We start from the raw sequence: 19,327 nt of genomic DNA on the forward strand, positions 1-19,327 counted from the left end.
GGCCTCTGATGACATCAGGAACAATTGAGCTCACAATCACCACCAGCACACACATGCCTGCCACTGGCCTCTCATGCCCTCAGGCACAGGGTCTTCACAATCACCACCAGCACACACATACCTGCCACTGGCCTCTCACGCCCTCACGCACAAGGACCTCACAATCACCACCAGCACACACATGCCTGGCACTGGCCTCTCATGCCCTCACACACATCTCCCCTCACAATCAACACCAGCACACACATGCCTGCCACTAGCCTCTCATGACGTCACGAGCAACTGAGCTCACAATCACCACCAGCACACACATGCCTGGTATGGCCTCTGATGATGTCACGAGCAACTGAGCTCACAATCACCACCAGCACACACATGCCTGGCACTGGCCTCTCATGACGTAATGAGCAACTGAGTTCACACTCACCACCAGCACACACATGCCTGGCACTGGCCTCTGATGACATCAGGAACAATTGAGCTCACAATCACCACCAGCACACACATGCCTGCCACTGGCCTCTCATGCCCTCAGGCACAGGGTCTTCACAATCACCACCAGCCAACACATACCTGCCATTGGCCACTCACGCCCTCACGCACAAGGACCTCAAAATCACCACCAGCAGAAACATGCCTGGCCCTGGCCTCTCACGCCCTCACACACAACTCCCCTCACAATCCCAACCAGCACACACATGCCTGGTACTGGCCTCTGATGATGTCACGAGCAACTGAGCTCACAATCACCACCAGCACACACATGCCTGGCCCTCGCCTCTGATGACGTCACGAACAACTGAGCTCACAATTACCATCAGCACATACATGCCTGCCACTGGCCTCTGATGACGTCACGAGCAACTGAGCTCACAATCACCACCAGCACACACATGCCTGCCACTGGCCTCTGATGACGTCTCGAGGAACTGAGCTCACAGTCACCACCAGCACACACATGCCTGCCACTGGCTTTTAACTCCCTCAGGTACAAGCACCTCACAATCACAACCAGAACACACGAGTCTGACACTGGCCTCTCATGCCTCCACGCACAACTGACCTCAAAATCACCACCAGCACACACATGCCTGCCACTGGCTCCTCATACCGTCATGCACAAGGACCTCACAGTCCCCGCCAGCACAAACATGCCTGCCACTGGCCTCTGAAGACGTCATGAACAACTAAGCTCACAATCACCACCAGCAGACACGTGCCTCCCACTGGCTTTTAACTCCCTACGGCACAAGGACCTCACAATCACCAATCACCACCAGTAGACACATGCCTTCCACTGGCCTCTCAACCCGTCACGCACAAGTACCTCACAGTCACCCCCAGCACACACATGCCTGCCACTGGCCTCTGAAGACGTAACGAACAACTGAGCTCACAATCACCACCAGCAGACACGTGCCTGCCACTGGCTTTTAACACCCTACGGCACAAGGACCTCAAAATCACAACCAGCACACACACATGCCTGGCACTGGCCTCTCAAATCGTCACGCACAAGTACCTCACAGTCCCCCCCCAGCACACACATTCCTGGCAATGGTCTCTCATGACGTCATGAACAACTGAGCTCACAATCACCACCAGCACACATATGCCTGCACCGGCCTCTGATGACATCAGGAACAATTGAGCTCACAATCACCACCAGCACACACATGCCTGCCACTGGCCTCTCGCCCTCAGACACAATGACCTGACAATAACCACCAGCAAAAAAAAGCCTGGCACTGGCCTCTAACGCCCTCAGGCACAAGGACCTCACAATCACCACCAGCACACACATGCCTGGCACTGGCCTCTCATGACGTAACGAGCAACTTAGTTCACAATCACCACCAGCACACACATGCCTGGAACTGACCTCTGATGATGTCACGAACAACTGAGCTCACAATCACCACCAGCACACACATGCCTGCCACTGGCCTCTCATGCCCTCAGGCACAAGGACCTCACAATCACCAACAGCACACACATGCCTGCCACTGGCCTCTCACGCCCTCACGTACAAGGACCTTACAATCACCACCAGCAGAAACATGCCTGGCCCTGGCCTCTCACGCCCTCACAGACAACTCCCCTCACAATCACCACCAGCACACACATGCCTGCCACTGGCCTCTCACGCCCTCAGGCACAGGGACCTCACAATCACCACCAGCACACACATGCCTGCCACTGCCTTTTAACTCCCTCAGGTACAAGCACCTCACAATCACAACCAGAACACACGAGTCTGACACTGGCCTCTCATGCCTCCACGCACAACTGACCTCAAAATCACCACCAGCACACACATGCCTGCCACTGGCTCCTCATACCGTCAAGCACAAGGACCTCACAGTCCCCCCCAGCACACACATGCCTGCCACTGGCCTCTGAAGACGTCATGAACAACTGAGCTCACAATCACCACCAGCAGACACGTGCCTGCCACTGGCTTTTAACTCCCTACGGCACAAGGACCTCACAATCACCACCAGCAGACACATGCCTGTCACTGGCCTCTCAACCCGTCACGCACAAGGACCTCACAGTCACCCCCAGCACACACATGCCTGGCAATGGCCTCTGAAGAGGTAACGAGCAACTGAGTTCACACTCACCACCAGCACACACATGCCTGGCACTGGCCTCTGATGACATCAGGAACAATTGAGCTCACAATCACCACCAACACACACATGCCTGCCACTGGCCTCTCATGCCGTCAGGCACAGGGTCTTCACAATCACCACCAGCACACACATACCTGCCACTGGCCTCTCACGCCCTCACGCACAAGGACCTCACAATCACCACCAGCACACACATGCCTGGCACTGGCCTCTCATGCCCTCACACACATCTCCCCTCACAATCAACACCAGCACACACATGCCTGCCACTAGCCTCTCATGACGTCACGAGCAACTGAGCTCACAATCACCACCAGCACACACATGCCTGGTATGGCCTCTGATGATGTCACGAACAACTGAGCTCACAATCACCACCAGCACACACATGCCTGGCACTGGCCTCTCATGACGTCACGAGCAACTGAGCTCACAATCACCACCAGCACACACATGCCTGCCACTGGCTTCTCACGCCCTCAGGCACAGGGACCTCACAATCACCACCAGAACACACCAGTCTGACACTGGCCTCTCATGCCTCCACGCACAACTGACCTCAAAATCACCACCAGCACACACATGCCTGCCACTGGCTCCTCATACCGTCATGCACAAGGACCTCACAGTCCCCGCCAGCACAAACATGCCTGCCACTGGCCTCTGAAGACGTCATGAACAACTGAGCTCACAATCACCACCAGCAGACACGTGCCTCCCACTGGCTTTTAACTCCCTACGGCACAAGGACCTCACAATCACCACCAGTAGACACATGCCTGGCACTGGCCTCACAACCCGTGACGCACAAGTACCTCACAGTCACCCCCAGCACACACATTCCTGGCAATGGTCTCTCATGACGTCACGAGCAACTGAGCTCACAATCACCACCAGCACACACATGCCTGGCACCGGCCTCTGATGACATCAGGAACAATTGAGCTCACAATCACCACCAGCACACACATGCCTGCCACTGGCCTCTCGCCCTCAGACACAATGACCTCACAATAACCACCAGCAAAAAAAGCCTGGCACTGGCCTCTAACGCTCTAAGGCACAAGGACCTCACAATCACCACCAGCACACACATGCCTGGCACTGGCCTCTCACGCCCTCACACACAACTCCCCTCAAAATCACCACCAGAACACACATGCCTGGCCCTCGCCTCTCACGCCCTCACACACAACTCCCCTCACAATCACCACCAGCACACACATGCCTGGCACTGGCCTCTGATGACGTCACGAACAACTGAGCTCAGAATCACCACCAGCACACACATGCCTGGCACTGGCCTCTGATGACGTCACGAGCAACTGAGCTCACAATCACCATCAGCACACACATGCCTGGCACTGGCCTCTGATGATGTCACGAGCAACTGAGCTCACAATCACCACCAGCACACACATGCCTGCCACTGGCTTCTCACGCCCTCAGGCACAGCGACCTCACAATCACCACCAGCACACACATGCCTGCCACTGCCTTTTAACTCCCTCAGGTACAAGCACCTCACAATCACAACCAGAACACACGAGTCTGACACTGGCCTCTCATGCCTCCACGCACAACTGACCTCAAAATCACCACCAGCACACACATGCCTGCCACTGGCTCCTCATACCGTCATGCACAAGGACCTCACAGTCCCCCCCAGCACACACATGCCTGCCACTGGCCTCTGAAGACGTCATGAACAACTGAGCTCACAATCACCACCAGCAGACACGTGCCTGACACTGGCTTTTAACTCCCTACGGCACAAGGACCTCACAATCACCACCAGCAGACACATGCCTGGCACTGGCCTCTCATGACGTAATGAGCAACTGAGTTCACACTCACCACCAGCACACACATGCCTGGCACTGGCCTCTGATGACATCAGGAACAATTGAGCTCACAATCACCACCAGCACACACATGCCTGCAAATGGCCTCTCATGCCCTCAGGCACAGGTTCTTCACAATCACCACCAGACAACACATACCTGCCACTGGCCTCTCACGCCCTCACGCACAAGGACCTCACAATCACCACCAGCAGAAACATGCCTGGCCCTGGCCTCTCACGCCCTCACACACAACTCCCCTCAAAATCACCACCAGCACACACATGCCTGCCACTGGCCTCTCATGACGTCACGAGCAACTGAGCTCACAATCACCACCAGCACACACATGCCTGCCACTGCCTTTTAACTCCCTCAGGTACAAGCACCTCACAATCACAACCAGAACACACCAGTCTGACACTGGCCTCTCATGCCTCCACGCATAACTGACCTCACAATCACCACCAGCAGACACGTGCCTCCCACTGGCTTTTAACTCCCTACGGCACAAGGACCTCACAATCACCACCAGCAGACACATGCCTACCACTGGCCTCTCAACCCGTCACGCACAAGTACCTCACAGTCACCCCCAGCACACACATGCCTGGCAATGGCCTCTCATGACGTCTCGAGCAACTGAGCTCACAATCACCACCAGCACACACATGCCTGGCACCGGCCTCTGATGACATCAGGAACAATTGAGTTCACAATCACCACCAGCACACACATGCCTGCCACTGGCTTCTCACGCCCTCAGGCACAGCGACCTCACAATCACCACCAGCACACACATGCCTGCCACTGCCTTTTAACTCCCTCAGGTACAAGCACCTCACAATCACAACCAGAACACACCAGTCTGACACTGGCCTCTCATGCCTCCACGCACAACTGACCTCAAAATCACCACCAGCACACACATGCCTGCCACTGGCTCCTCATACCGTCATGCACAAGGACCTCACAGTCCCCCCCAGCAAACACATGCCTGCCACTGGCCTCTGAAGACGTCATGAACAACTGAGCTCACAATCACCACCAGCAGACACGTGCCTGGCACTGGCCTCTCAACCCGTCACGCACAAGTACCTCACAGTCACCCCCAGCACACACATGCCTGGCACTGGCCTCTAAAGACGTAACGAGCAACTGAGTTCACAATCACCACCAGCACACACATGCCTTGCACTGGCCTCTCATGACGTAATGAGCAACTGAGTTCACACTCACCACCAGCACACACATGCCTGCCACTGGCCTCTCATGCCCTCAGGCACAGGGTCTTCACAATCACCACCAGAACACACATGCCTGCCACTGGACTCTCACGCCCTCACGCACAAGGACCTCACAATCACCACCAGCAGAAACATGCCTGGCCCTGGCCTCTCACGCCCTCACTCACAACTCCCCTCACAATCACCACCAGCACACACATGCCTGCCACTGGCCTCTCATGAAGTCACGAGCAACTGAGCTCACAATCACCACCAGCACACACATGCCTGCCACTGGCTTCTCACGCTCTCAGGCACAGGGACCTCACAATCACCACCAGCACACACATGCCTGCCACTGGCTTTTAACTCCCTCAGGTACAAGCACCTCACAATCACAACCAGAACACACGAGTCTGACACTGGCCTCTCATGCCTCCACGCACAACTGACCTCACAATCACCACCAGCACACACATGCCTGCCACTGGCTTCTCACGCCCTCAGGCACAGCGACCTCACAATCACCACCAGCACACACATGCCTGCCACTGCCTTTTAACTCCCTCAGGTACAAGCACCTCACAATCACAACCAGAACACACGAGTCTGACACTGGCCTCTCATGCCTCCACGCACAACTGACCTCAAAATCACCACCAGCACACACATGCCTGCCACTGGCTCCTCATACCGTCATGCACAAGGACCTCACAGTCCCCCCCAGCAAACACATGCCTGCCACTGGCCTCTGAAGACGTCATGAACAACTGAGCTCACAATCACCACCAGCAGACACGTGCCTGCCACTGGCCTCTCAACCCGTCACGCACAAGTACCTCACAGTCACCCCCAGCACACACATGCCTGGCACTGGCCTCTAAAGACGTAACGAGCAACTGAGTTCACAATCACCACCAGCACACACATGCCTTGCACTGGCCTCTCATGACGTAATGAGCAACTGAGTTCACAATCACCACCAGCACACACATGCCTGCCACTGGCCTCTCATGCCCTCAGGCACAGGGTCTTCACAATCACCACCAGCACACACATGCCTGCCACTGGCCTCTCACGCCCTCACGCACAAGGACCTCACAATCACCACCAGCAGAAACATGCCTGGCCCTGGCCTCTCACGCCCTCACTCACAACTCCCCTCACAATCACCACCAGCACACACATGCCTGCCACTGGCCTCTCATGAAGTCACGAGCAACTGAGCTCACAATCACCACCAGAACACACATGCCTGCCACTGGCCTCTCACGCCCTCACGCACAAGGACCTCACAATCACCACCAGCAGAAACATGCCTGGCCCTGGCCTCTCACGCCCTCACTCACAACTCCCCTCACAATCACCACCAGCACACACATGCCTGCCACTGGCCTCTCATGAAGTCACGAGCAACTGAGCTCACAATCACCACCAGCACACACATGCCTGCCACTGGCTTCTCACGCCCTCAGGCACAGCGACCTCACAATCACCACCAGCACACACATGCCTGCCACTGGCTTTTAACTCCCTCAGGTACAAGCACCTCACAATCACAACCAGAACACACGAGTCTGACACTGGCCTCTCATGCCTCCACGCACAACTGAGCTCAGAATCACCACCAGCACACACATGCCTGCCACTGGCCTCTGATGACGTCACGAGCAACTGAGTTCAGAATCACCATCAGCACACACATGCCTGGCACTGACCTCTGATGATGTCACGAGCAACTGAGCTCACAATCACCACCAGCACACACATGCCTGCCACTGGCTTCTCACGCCCTCAGGCACAGCGACCTCACAATCACCACCAGCACACACATGCCTGCCACGGCCTTTTAACTCCCTCAGGTACAAGCACCTCACAATCACAACCAGAACACACCAGTCTGACACTGGCCTCTCATGCCTCCACGCACAACTGACCTCAAAATCACCACCAGCACACACATGCCTGCCACTGGCTCCTCATACCGTCATGCACAAGGACCTCACAGTCCCCCCCAGCAAACACATGCCTGCCACTGGCCTCTGAAGACGTCATGAACAACTGAGCTCACAATCACCACCAGCAGACACGTGCCTGACACTGGCTTTTAACTCCCTACGGCACAAGGACCTCACAATCACCACCAGCAGACACATACCTGGCACTGGCCTCTAAACCCGTCACGCACAAGTACCTCACAGTCACCCCCAGCACACACATGCCTGGCACAGGCCTCTGAAGACGTAACGAGCAACTGAGTTCACAATCACCACCAGCACACACATGCCTTGCACTGGCCTCTCATGACGTAATGAGCAACTGAGTTCACACTCACCACCAGCACACACATGCCTGCAAATGGCCTCTCATGCCCTCAGGCACAGGGTGTTCACAATCACCACCAGAACACACATGCCTGCCACTGGCCTCTCACTCCCTCACGCACAAGGACCTCACAATCACCACCAGCAGAAACATGCCTGGCCCTGGCCTCTCACGCCCTCACTCACAACTCCCCTCACAATCACCACCAGCACACACATGCCTGCCACTGGCCTCTGAAGACGTCATGAACAACTGAGCTCACAATCACCACCAGCACACACGTGCCTGCCACTGGCTTTTAACTCCCTACGGCACAAGGACCTCACAATCACCACCAGCAGACACATGCCTGGCACTGGCCTCTCAACCCGTCACGCACAAGTACCTCACAGTCACCCCCAGCACACACATGCCTGGCAATGGCCTCTCATGACGTCACGAGCACCTGAGCTCACAATCACCACCAGCACACACATGCCTGGCACCGGCCTCTGATGACATCAGGAACAATTGAGTTCACAATCACCACCAGCACACACATGCCTGCCACTGGCCTCTCGCCCTCAGACACAATGACATCACAATAACCACCAGCAAAAAAAGCCTGGCACTGGCCTCTAACGCTCTAAGGCACAAGGACCTCACAATCACCACCAGCACACACATGCCTGGCCCTCGCCTCTCACGCCCTCACACACAACTCCCCTCAGAATCACCACCAGCACACACATGCCTGGCACTGGCCTCTGATGACGTCACGAGCAACTGAGCTCACAATCACCACCAGCACACACATGCCTGGCACTGGCCTCAGATGACGTCACGAACAACTGAGCTCAGAATCACCATCAGCACACACATGCCTGCCACTGGCCTCTCATGACGTCACGAGCAACTGAGCTCACAATCACCACCAGCACACACATGCCTGGCACTGGCCTCTGATGACGTCACGAGCAACTGAGCTCACAATCACCACTAGCACACACATGCCTGGCACTGGCCTCAGATGACGTCACGAACAACTGAGCTCAGAATCACCATCAGCACACACATGCCAGCCACTGGCCTCTCATGACGTCACGAGCAACTGAGCTCACAATCACCACCAGCACACACATGCCTGGTATGGCCTCTGATGATGTCACGAGCAACTGAGCTCACAATCACCACCAGCACACACATGCCTGCCACTGGCCTCTCATGACGTCACGAGCAACTGAGCTCACAATCACCACCAGCACACACATGCCTGCCACTGGCTTCTCACGCCCTCAGGCACAGCGACCTCACAATCACCACCAGCACACACATGCCTGCCACTGCCTTTTAACTCCCTCAGGTACAAGCACCTCACAATCACAACCAGAACACACCAGTCTGACACTGGCCTCTCATGCCTCCACGCACAACTGACCTCAAAATCACCACCAGCACACACATGCCTGCCACTGGCTCCTCATACCGTCATGCACAAGGACCTCACAGTCCCCCCCAGCACACACATGCCTGCCACTGGCCTCTGAAGACGTCATGAACAACTGAGCTCACAATCACCACCAGCAGACACATGCCTGCCACTGGCATGTGACAACATCACGAACAACTGAGCTCACAATCACCACCAGCACACACATGCCTGCCACTGGCCTCTCACGCCCTCAGGCACAGCGACCTCACAATCACCACCAGCACACACATGCCTGCCACTGCCTTTTAACTCCCTCAGGTACAAGCACCTCACAATCACAACCAGAACACACCAGTCTGACACTGGCCTCTCATGCCTCCACGCACAACTGAGCTCAGAATCACCACCAGCACACACATGCCTGCCACTGGCCTCTGAAGACGTCATGAACAACTGAGCTCACAATCACCACCAGCACACACATGCCTGGCACTGGCCTCTCATGACGTCACGAGCAACTGAGCTCACAATCACCACCAGCACACACATGCCTGCCACTGGCTTCTCACGCCCTCAGGCACAGCGACCTCACAATCACCACCAGCACACACATGCCTGCCACTGCCTTTTAACTCCCTCAGGTACAAGCACCTCACAATCACAACCAGAACACACGAGTCTGACACTGGCCTCTCATGCCTCCACGCACAAATGACCTCAAAATCACCACCAGCACACACATGCCTGCCACTGGCTCCTCATACCGTCATGCACAAGGACCTCACAGTCCCCCCCAGCAAACACATGCCTGCCACTGGCCTCTGAAGACGTCATGAACAACTGAGCTCACAATCACCACCAGGAGACACGTGCCTGCCACTGGCTTTTAATTCCCTACGGCACAAGAACCTCACAATCACCACCAGCACACACATGCCTGCCACTGGCCTCTCAACCCGCCACGCACAAGTACCTCACAGTCACCCCCAGCACACACATGCCTGGCACTGGCCTCGGAAGACGTAACGAGCAACTGAGCTCACAATCACCACCAGCACACACATGCCTGGCACTGGCCTCTCACGACGTAATGAGCAACTGAGTTCACACTCACCACCAGCACACACATGCCTGGCACTGGCCTCTGATGACATCAGGAACAATTGAGCTCACAATCACCACCAGCACACACATGCCTGCAAATGGCCTCTCATGCCCTCAGGCACAGGTTCTTCACAATCACCACCAGACAACACATACCTGAACTGGCCTCTCACGCCCTCACGCACAAGGACCTCACAATCACCACCAGCAGAAACATGCCTGGCACTGGCCTCTCACGCCCTCACACACAACTCCCCTCAAAATCACCACCAGCACACACATGCCTGGCACTGGCCTCTGATGACGTCAAGAGCAACTGAGCTCACAATCACCACCAGCACACACATGCCTGCCACTGGCTTCTCACGCCCTCACGCACAGGGACCTCACAATCACCACCAGCACACACATGCCTGCCACTGCCTTTTAACTCCCTCAGGTACAAGCACCTCACAATCACAACCAGAACACACCAGTCTGACACTGGCCTCTCATGCCTCCACGCATAACTGACCTCACAATCACCACCAGCACACACATGCCTGCCACTGGCCTCTGAAGACGTCATGAACAACTGAGCTCACAATCACCACCAGCACACACGTGCCTGCCACTGGCTTTTAACTCCCTACGGCACAAGGACCTCACAATCACCACCAGCAGACACATGCCTGCCACTGGCCTCTCAACCCGTCACGCACAAGTACCTCACAGTCACCCCCAGCACACACATGCCTGGCACAGGCCTCTGAAGACGTAACGAGCAACTGAGCTCACAATCACCACCAGCACACACATGCCTGGCACCGGCCTCTGATGACATCAGGAACAATTGAGTTCACAATCACCACCAGCACACACATGCCTGGCACTGGCCTCTCGCCCTCAGACACAATGACCTCACAATAACCACCAGCAAAAAAAGCCTGGCACTGGCCTCTAACGCTCTAAGGCACAAGGACCTCACAATCACCACCAGCACACACATGCCTGGCCCTCGCCTCTCACGCCCTCACACACAACTCCCCTCACAATCACCAGAAGCACACACATGCCTGGCACTGGCCTCTCATGACGTCACGAGCAACTGAGCTCACAATCACCACCAGCACACACATGCCTGGCACTGGCCTCTAAAGACGTAACGAGCAACTGAGTTCACAATCACCACCAGCACACACATGCCTTGCACTGGCCTCTCATGACGTAATGAGCAACTGAGTTCACACTCACCACCAGCACACACATGCCTGCCACTGGCCTCTCATGCCCTCAGGCACAGGGTCTTCACAATCACCACCAGAACACACATGCCTGCCACTGGACTCTCACGCCCTCACGCACAAGGACCTCACAATCACCACCAGCAGAAACATGCCTGGCCCTGGCCTCTCACGCCCTCACTCACAACTCCCCTCACAATCACCACCAGCACACACATGCCTGCCACTGGCCTCTCATGAAGTCACGAACAACTGAGCTCACAATCACCACCAGCACACACATGCCTGCCACTGGCTTCTCACGCTCTCAGGCACAGGGACCTCACAATCACCACCAGCACACACATGCCTGCCACTGGCTTTTAACTCCCTCAGGTACAAGCACCTCACAATCACAACCAGAACACACGAGTCTGACACTGGCCTCTCATGCCTCCACGCACAACTGACCTCACAATCACCACCAGCACACACATGCCTGCCACTGGCTTCTCACGCCCTCAGGCACAGCGACCTCACAATCACCACCAGCACACACATGCCTGCCACTGCCTTTTAACTCCCTCAGGTACAAGCACCTCACAATCACAACCAGAACACACCAGTCTGACACTGGCCTCTCATGCCTCCACGCACAACTGACCTCAAAATCACCACCAGCACACACATGCCTGCCACTGGCTCCTCATACCGTCATGCACAAGGACCTCACAGTCCCCCCCAGCAAACACATGCCTGCCACTGGCCTCTGAAGACGTCATGAACAACTGAGCTCACAATCACCACCAGCAGACACGTGCCTGCCACTGGCCTCTCAACCCGTCACGCACAAGTACCTCACAGTCACCCCCAGCACACACATGCCTGGCACTGGCCTCTAAAGACGTAACGAGCAACTGAGTTCACAATCACCACCAGCACACACATGCCTTGCACTGGCCTCTCATGACGTAATGAGCAACTGAGTTCACAATCACCACCAGCACACACATGCCTGCCACTGGCCTCTCATGCCCTCAGGCACAGGGTCTTCACAATCACCACCAGCACACACATGCCTGCCACTGGCCTCTCACGCCCTCACGCACAAGGACCTCACAATCACCACCAGCAGAAACATGCCTGGCCCTGGCCTCTCACGCCCTCACTCACAACTCCCCTCACAATCACCACCAGCACACACATGCCTGCCACTGGCCTCTCATGAAGTCACGAGCAACTGAGCTCACAATCACCACCAGAACACACATGCCTGCCACTGGCCTCTCACGCCCTCACGCACAAGGACCTCACAATCACCACCAGCAGAAACATGCCTGGCCCTGGCCTCTCACGCCCTCACTCACAACTCCCCTCACAATCACCACCAGCACACACATGCCTGCCACTGGCCTCTCATGAAGTCACGAGCAACTGAGCTCACAATCACCACCAGCACACACATGCCTGCCACTGGCTTCTCACGCCCTCAGGCACAGGGACCTCACAATCACCACCAGCACACACATGCCTGCCACTGGCTTTTAACTCCCTCAGGTACAAGCACCTCACAATCACAACCAGAACACACGAGTCTGACACTGGCCTCTCATGCCTCCACGCACAACTGAGCTCAGAATCACCACCAGCACACACATGCCTGCCACTGGCCTCTGATGACGTCACGAGCAACTGAGTTCAGAATCACCATCAGCACACACATGCCTGGCACTGACCTCTGATGATGTCACGAGCAACTGAGCTCACAATCACCACCAGCACACACATGCCTGCCACTGGCTTCTCACGCCCTCAGGCACAGCGACCTCACAATCACCACCAGCACACACATGCCTGCCACGGCCTTTTAACTCCCTCAGGTACAAGCACCTCACAATCACAACCAGAACACACCAGTCTGACACTGGCCTCTCATGCCTCCACGCACAACTGACCTCAAAATCACCACCAGCACACACATGCCTGCCACTGGCTCCTCATACCGTCATGCACAAGGACCTCACAGTCCCCCCCAGCAAACACATGCCTGCCACTGGCCTCTGAAGACGTCATGAACAACTGAGCTCACAATCACCACCAGCAGACACGTGCCTGCCACTGGCTTTTAACTCCCTACGGCACAAGGACCTCACAATCACCACCAGCAGACACATACCTGGCACTGGCCTCTAAACCCGTCACGCACAAGTACCTCACAGTCACCCCCAGCACACACATGCCTGACACTGGCCTCTGAAGACGTAACGAGCAACTGAGTTCACAATCACCACCAGCACACACATGCCTTGCACTGGCCTCTCATGACGTAATGAGCAACTGAGTTCACACTCACCACCAGCACACACATGCCTGCAAATGGCCTCTCATGCCCTCAGGCACAGGGTGTTCACAATCACCACCAGAACACACATGCCTGCCACTGGCCTCTCACTCCCTCACGCACAAGGACCTCACAATCACCACCAGCAGAAACATGCCTGGCCCTGGCCTCTCACGCCCTCACTCACAACTCCCCTCACAATCACCACCAGCACACACATGCCTGCCACTGGCCTCTCATGAAGTCACGAGCAACTGAGCTCACAATCACCACCAGCAGACACGTGCCTGCCACTGGCTTTTAACTCCCTACGGCACAAGGACCTCACAATCACCACCAGCAGACACATGCCTGGCACTGGCCTCTCAACCCGTCACGCACAAGTACCTCACAGTCACCCCCAGCACACACATGCCTGGCAATGGCCTCTCATGACGTCACGAGCACCTGAGCTCACAATCACCACCAGCACACACATGCCTGGCACCGGCCTCTGATGACATCAGGAACAATTGAGTTCACAATCACCACCAGCACACACATGCCTGCCACTGGCCTCTCGCCCTCAGACACAATGACATCACAATAACCACCAGCAAAAAAAGCCTGGCACTGGCCTCTAACGCTCTAAGGCACAAGGACCTCACAATCACCACCAGCACACACATGCCTGGCCCTCGCCTCTCACGCCCTCACACACAACTCCCCTCAGAATCACCACCAGCACACACATGCCTGGCACTGGCCTCTGATGACGTCACGAGCAACTGAGCTCACAATCACCACCAGCACACACATGCCTGGCACTGGCCTCAGATGACGTCACGAACAACTGAGCTCAGAATCACCATCAGCACACACATGCCTGCCACTGGCCTCTCATGACGTCACGAGCAACTGAGCTCACAATCACCACCAGCACACACATGCCTGGCACTGGCCTCTGATGACGTCACGAGCAACTGAGCTCACAATCACCACTAGCACACACATGCCTGGCACTGGCCTCAGATGACGTCACGAACAACTGAGCTCAGAATCACCATCAGCACACACATGCCAGCCACTGGCCTCTCATGACGTCACGAGCAACTGAGCTCACAATCACCACCAGCACACACATGCCTGGTATGGCCTCTGATGATGTCACGAGCAACTGAGCTCACAATCACCACCAGCACACACATGCCTGCCACTGGCCTCTCATGACGTCACGAGCAACTGAGCTCACAATCACCACCAGCACACACATGCCTGCCACTGGCTTCTCACGCCCTCAGGCACAGCGACCTCACAATCACCACCAGCACACACATGCCTGCCACTGCCTTTTAACTCCCTCAGGTACAAGCACCTCACAATCACAACCAGAACACACCAGTCTGACACTGGCCTCTCATGCCTCCACGCACAACTGACCTCAAAATCACCACCAGCACACACATGCCTGCCACTGGCTCCTCATACCGTCATGCACAAGGACCTCACAGTCCCCCCCAGCACACACATGCCTGCCACTGGCCTCTGAAGACGTCATGAACAACTGAGCTCACAATCACCACCAGCAGACACATGCCTGCCACTGGCATGTGACAACATCACGAACAACTGAGCTCACAATCACCACCAGCACACACATGCCTGCCACTGGCCTCTCACGCCCTCAGGCACAGCGACCTCACAATCACCACCAGCACACACATGCCTGCCACTGCCTTTTAACTCCCTCAGGTACAAGCACCTCACAATCACAACCAGAACACACCAGTCTGACACTGGCCTCTCATGCCTCCACGCACAACTGAGCTCAGAATCACCACCAGCACACACATGCCTGCCACTGGCCTCTGAAGACGTCATGAACAACTGAGCTCACAATCACCACCAGCACACACATGCCTGGCACTGGCCTCTCATGACGTCACGAGCAACTGAGCTCACAATCACCACCAGCACACACATGCCTGCCACTGGCTTCTCACGCCCTCAGGCACAGCGACCTCACAATCACCACCAGCACACACATGCCTGCCACTGCCTTTTAACTCCCTCAGGTACAAGCACCTCACAATCACAACCAGAACACACGAGTCTGACACTGGCCTCTCATGCCTCCACGCACAACTGACCTCAAAATCACCACCAGCACACACATGCCTGCCACTGGCTCCTCATACCGTCATGCACAAGGACCTCACAGTCCCCCCCAGCAAACACATGCCTGCCACTGGCCTCTGAAGACGTCATGAACAACTGAGCTCACAATCACCACCAGGAGACACGTGCCTGCCACTGGCTTTTAATTCCCTACGGCACAAGAACCTCACAATCACCACCAGCACACACATGCCTGCCACTGGCCTCTCAACCCGCCACGCACAAGTACCTCACAGTCACCCCCAGCACACACATGCCTGGCACTGGCCTCGGAAGACGTAACGAGCAACTGAGCTCACAATCACCACCAGCACACACATGCCTTGCACTTGTCTCTCATGACGTAATGAGCAACTGAGTTCACACTCACCACCAGCACACACATGCCTGGCACTGGCCTCTGATGACATCAGGAACAATTGAGCTCACAATCACCACCAGCACACACATGCCTGCAAATGGCCTCTCATGCCCTCAGGCACAGGTTCTTCACAATCACCACCAGACAACACATACCTGAACTGGCCTCTCACGCCCTCACGCACAAGGACCTCACAATCACCACCAGCAGAAACATGCCTGGCACTGGCCTCTCACGCCCTCACACACAACTCCCCTCAAAATCACCACCAGCACACACATGCCTGGCACTGGCCTCTCATGACGTCACGAGCAACTGAGCTCACAATCACCACCAGCACACACATGCCTGCCACTGGCTTCTCACGCCCTCACGCACAGGGACCTCACAATCACCAACAGCACACACATGCCTGCCACTGCCTTTTAACTCCCTCAGGTACAAGCACCTCACAATCACAACCAGAACACACCAGTCTGACACTGGCCTCTCATGCCTCCACGCATAACTGACCTCACAATCACCACCAGCACACACATGCCTGCCACTGGCCTCTGAAGACGTCATGAACAACTGAGCTCACAATCACCACCAGCACACACGTGCCTGCCACTGGCTTTTAACTCCCTACGGCACAAGGACCTCACAATCACCACCAGCAGACACATGCCTGGCACTGGCCTCTCAACCCGTCACGCACAAGTACCTCACAGTCACCCCCAGCACACACATGCCTGGCACAGGCCTCTGAAGACGTAACGAGCAACTGAGCTCACAATCACCACCAGCACACACATGCCTGGCACCGGCCTCTGATGACATCAGGAACAATAGAGTTCACAATCACCACCAGCACACACATGCCTGGCACTGGCCTCTCGCCCTCAGACACAATGATCTCACAATAACCACCAGCAAAAAAAGCCTGGCACTGGCCTCTAACGCTCTAAGGCACAAGGACCTCACAATCACCACCAGCACACACATGCCTGGCCCTCGCCTCTCACGCCCTCACACACAACTCCCCTCACAATCACCAGAAGCACACACATGCCTGGCACTGGCCTCTCATGACGTCACGAGCAACTGAGCTCACAATCACCACCAGCACACACATGCCTGGCACTGGCCTCTGATGACGTCACGAACAACTGAGCTCAGAATCACCATCAGCACACACATGCCTGGCACAGGCCTCTGATGACGTCACGAGCAACTGAGCTCACAATCACCACCAGCACACACATGCCTGGCACTGGCCTCTGATGACATCAGGAACAATTGAGCTCACAATCACCACCAGCACACACATGCCTGCAAATGGCCTCTCATGCCCTCAGGCACAGGGTCTTCACAATCACCACCAGACAACACATACCTGCCACAGGCATCTCACGCCCTCACGCAAAAGAACCCTCACAATCACCACCAGCAGAAACATGCCTGGCACTGGCCTCTCACGCCCTCACACACAACTCCCCTCAAAATCACCACCAGCACACACATGCCTGGCACTGGCCTCTGATGACGTCAAGAGCAACTGAGCTCACAATCACCACCAGCACACACATGCCTGCCACTGGCTTCTCACGCCCTCACGCACAGGGACCTCACAATCACCACCAGCACACACATGCCTGCCACTGCCTTTTAACTCCCTCAGGTACAAGCACCTCACAATCACAACCAGAACACACGAGTCTGACACTGGCCTCTCATGCCTCCACGCATAACTGACCTTACAATCACCACCAGCACACACATGCCTGCCACTGGCCTCTGAAGACGTCATGAACAACTGAGCTCACAATCACCACCAGCAGACACGTGCCTGCCACTGGCTTTTAACTCCCTACGGCACAAGGACCTCACAATCACCACCAGCAGACACATGCCTGGCAATGGCCTCTCAACCCGTCACGCACAAGTACCTCACAGTCACCCCCAGCACACACATGCCTGGCACAGGCCTCTGAAGACGTAACGAGCAACTGAGCTCACAATCACCACCAGCACACACATGCCTGGCACCGGCCTCTGATGACATCAGGAACAATTGAGCTCACAATCACCACCAGCACACACATGCCTGGCACTGGCCTCTCGCCCTCAGACACAATGACCTCACAATAACCACCAGCAAAAAAAGCCTGGCACTGGCCTCTAACGCTCTAAGGCACAAGGACCTCACAATCACCACCAGCACACACATGCCTGGCCCTCGCCTCTCACGCCCTCACACACAACCCCCCTCACAATCACCACCAGCACACACATGCCTGCCACTGGCCTCTCATGACGTCACGAGCAACTGAGCTCACAATCACCACCAGCACACACATGCCTGGCACTGGCCTCTGATGACGTCACGAACAACTGAGCTCACAATCACCATCAGCACACACATGCCTGGCACTGGCCTCTGATGACGTCACGAGCAACTGAGCTCACAATCACCACCAGCACACACATGCCTGGCACTGGCTTCTCACGCCCTCAGGCACAGGGACCTCACAATCACCACCAGCACACACATGCCTGCCACTGCCTTTTAACTCCCTCAGGTACAAGCACCTCACAATCACAACCAGAACACACCAGTCTGACACTGGCCTCTCATGCCTCCACGCACAACTGACCTCAAATTCACCACCAGCACACACATGCCTGCCACTGGCTCCTCATACCGTCATGCACAAGGACCTCACAGTCCCCCC

This window comes from Struthio camelus, chromosome 5 (genome assembly GCF_040807025.1).
Source record: "Struthio camelus isolate bStrCam1 chromosome 5, bStrCam1.hap1, whole genome shotgun sequence".
In the NCBI taxonomy this organism is placed as follows: Eukaryota; Metazoa; Chordata; class Aves; order Struthioniformes; family Struthionidae; genus Struthio; species Struthio camelus.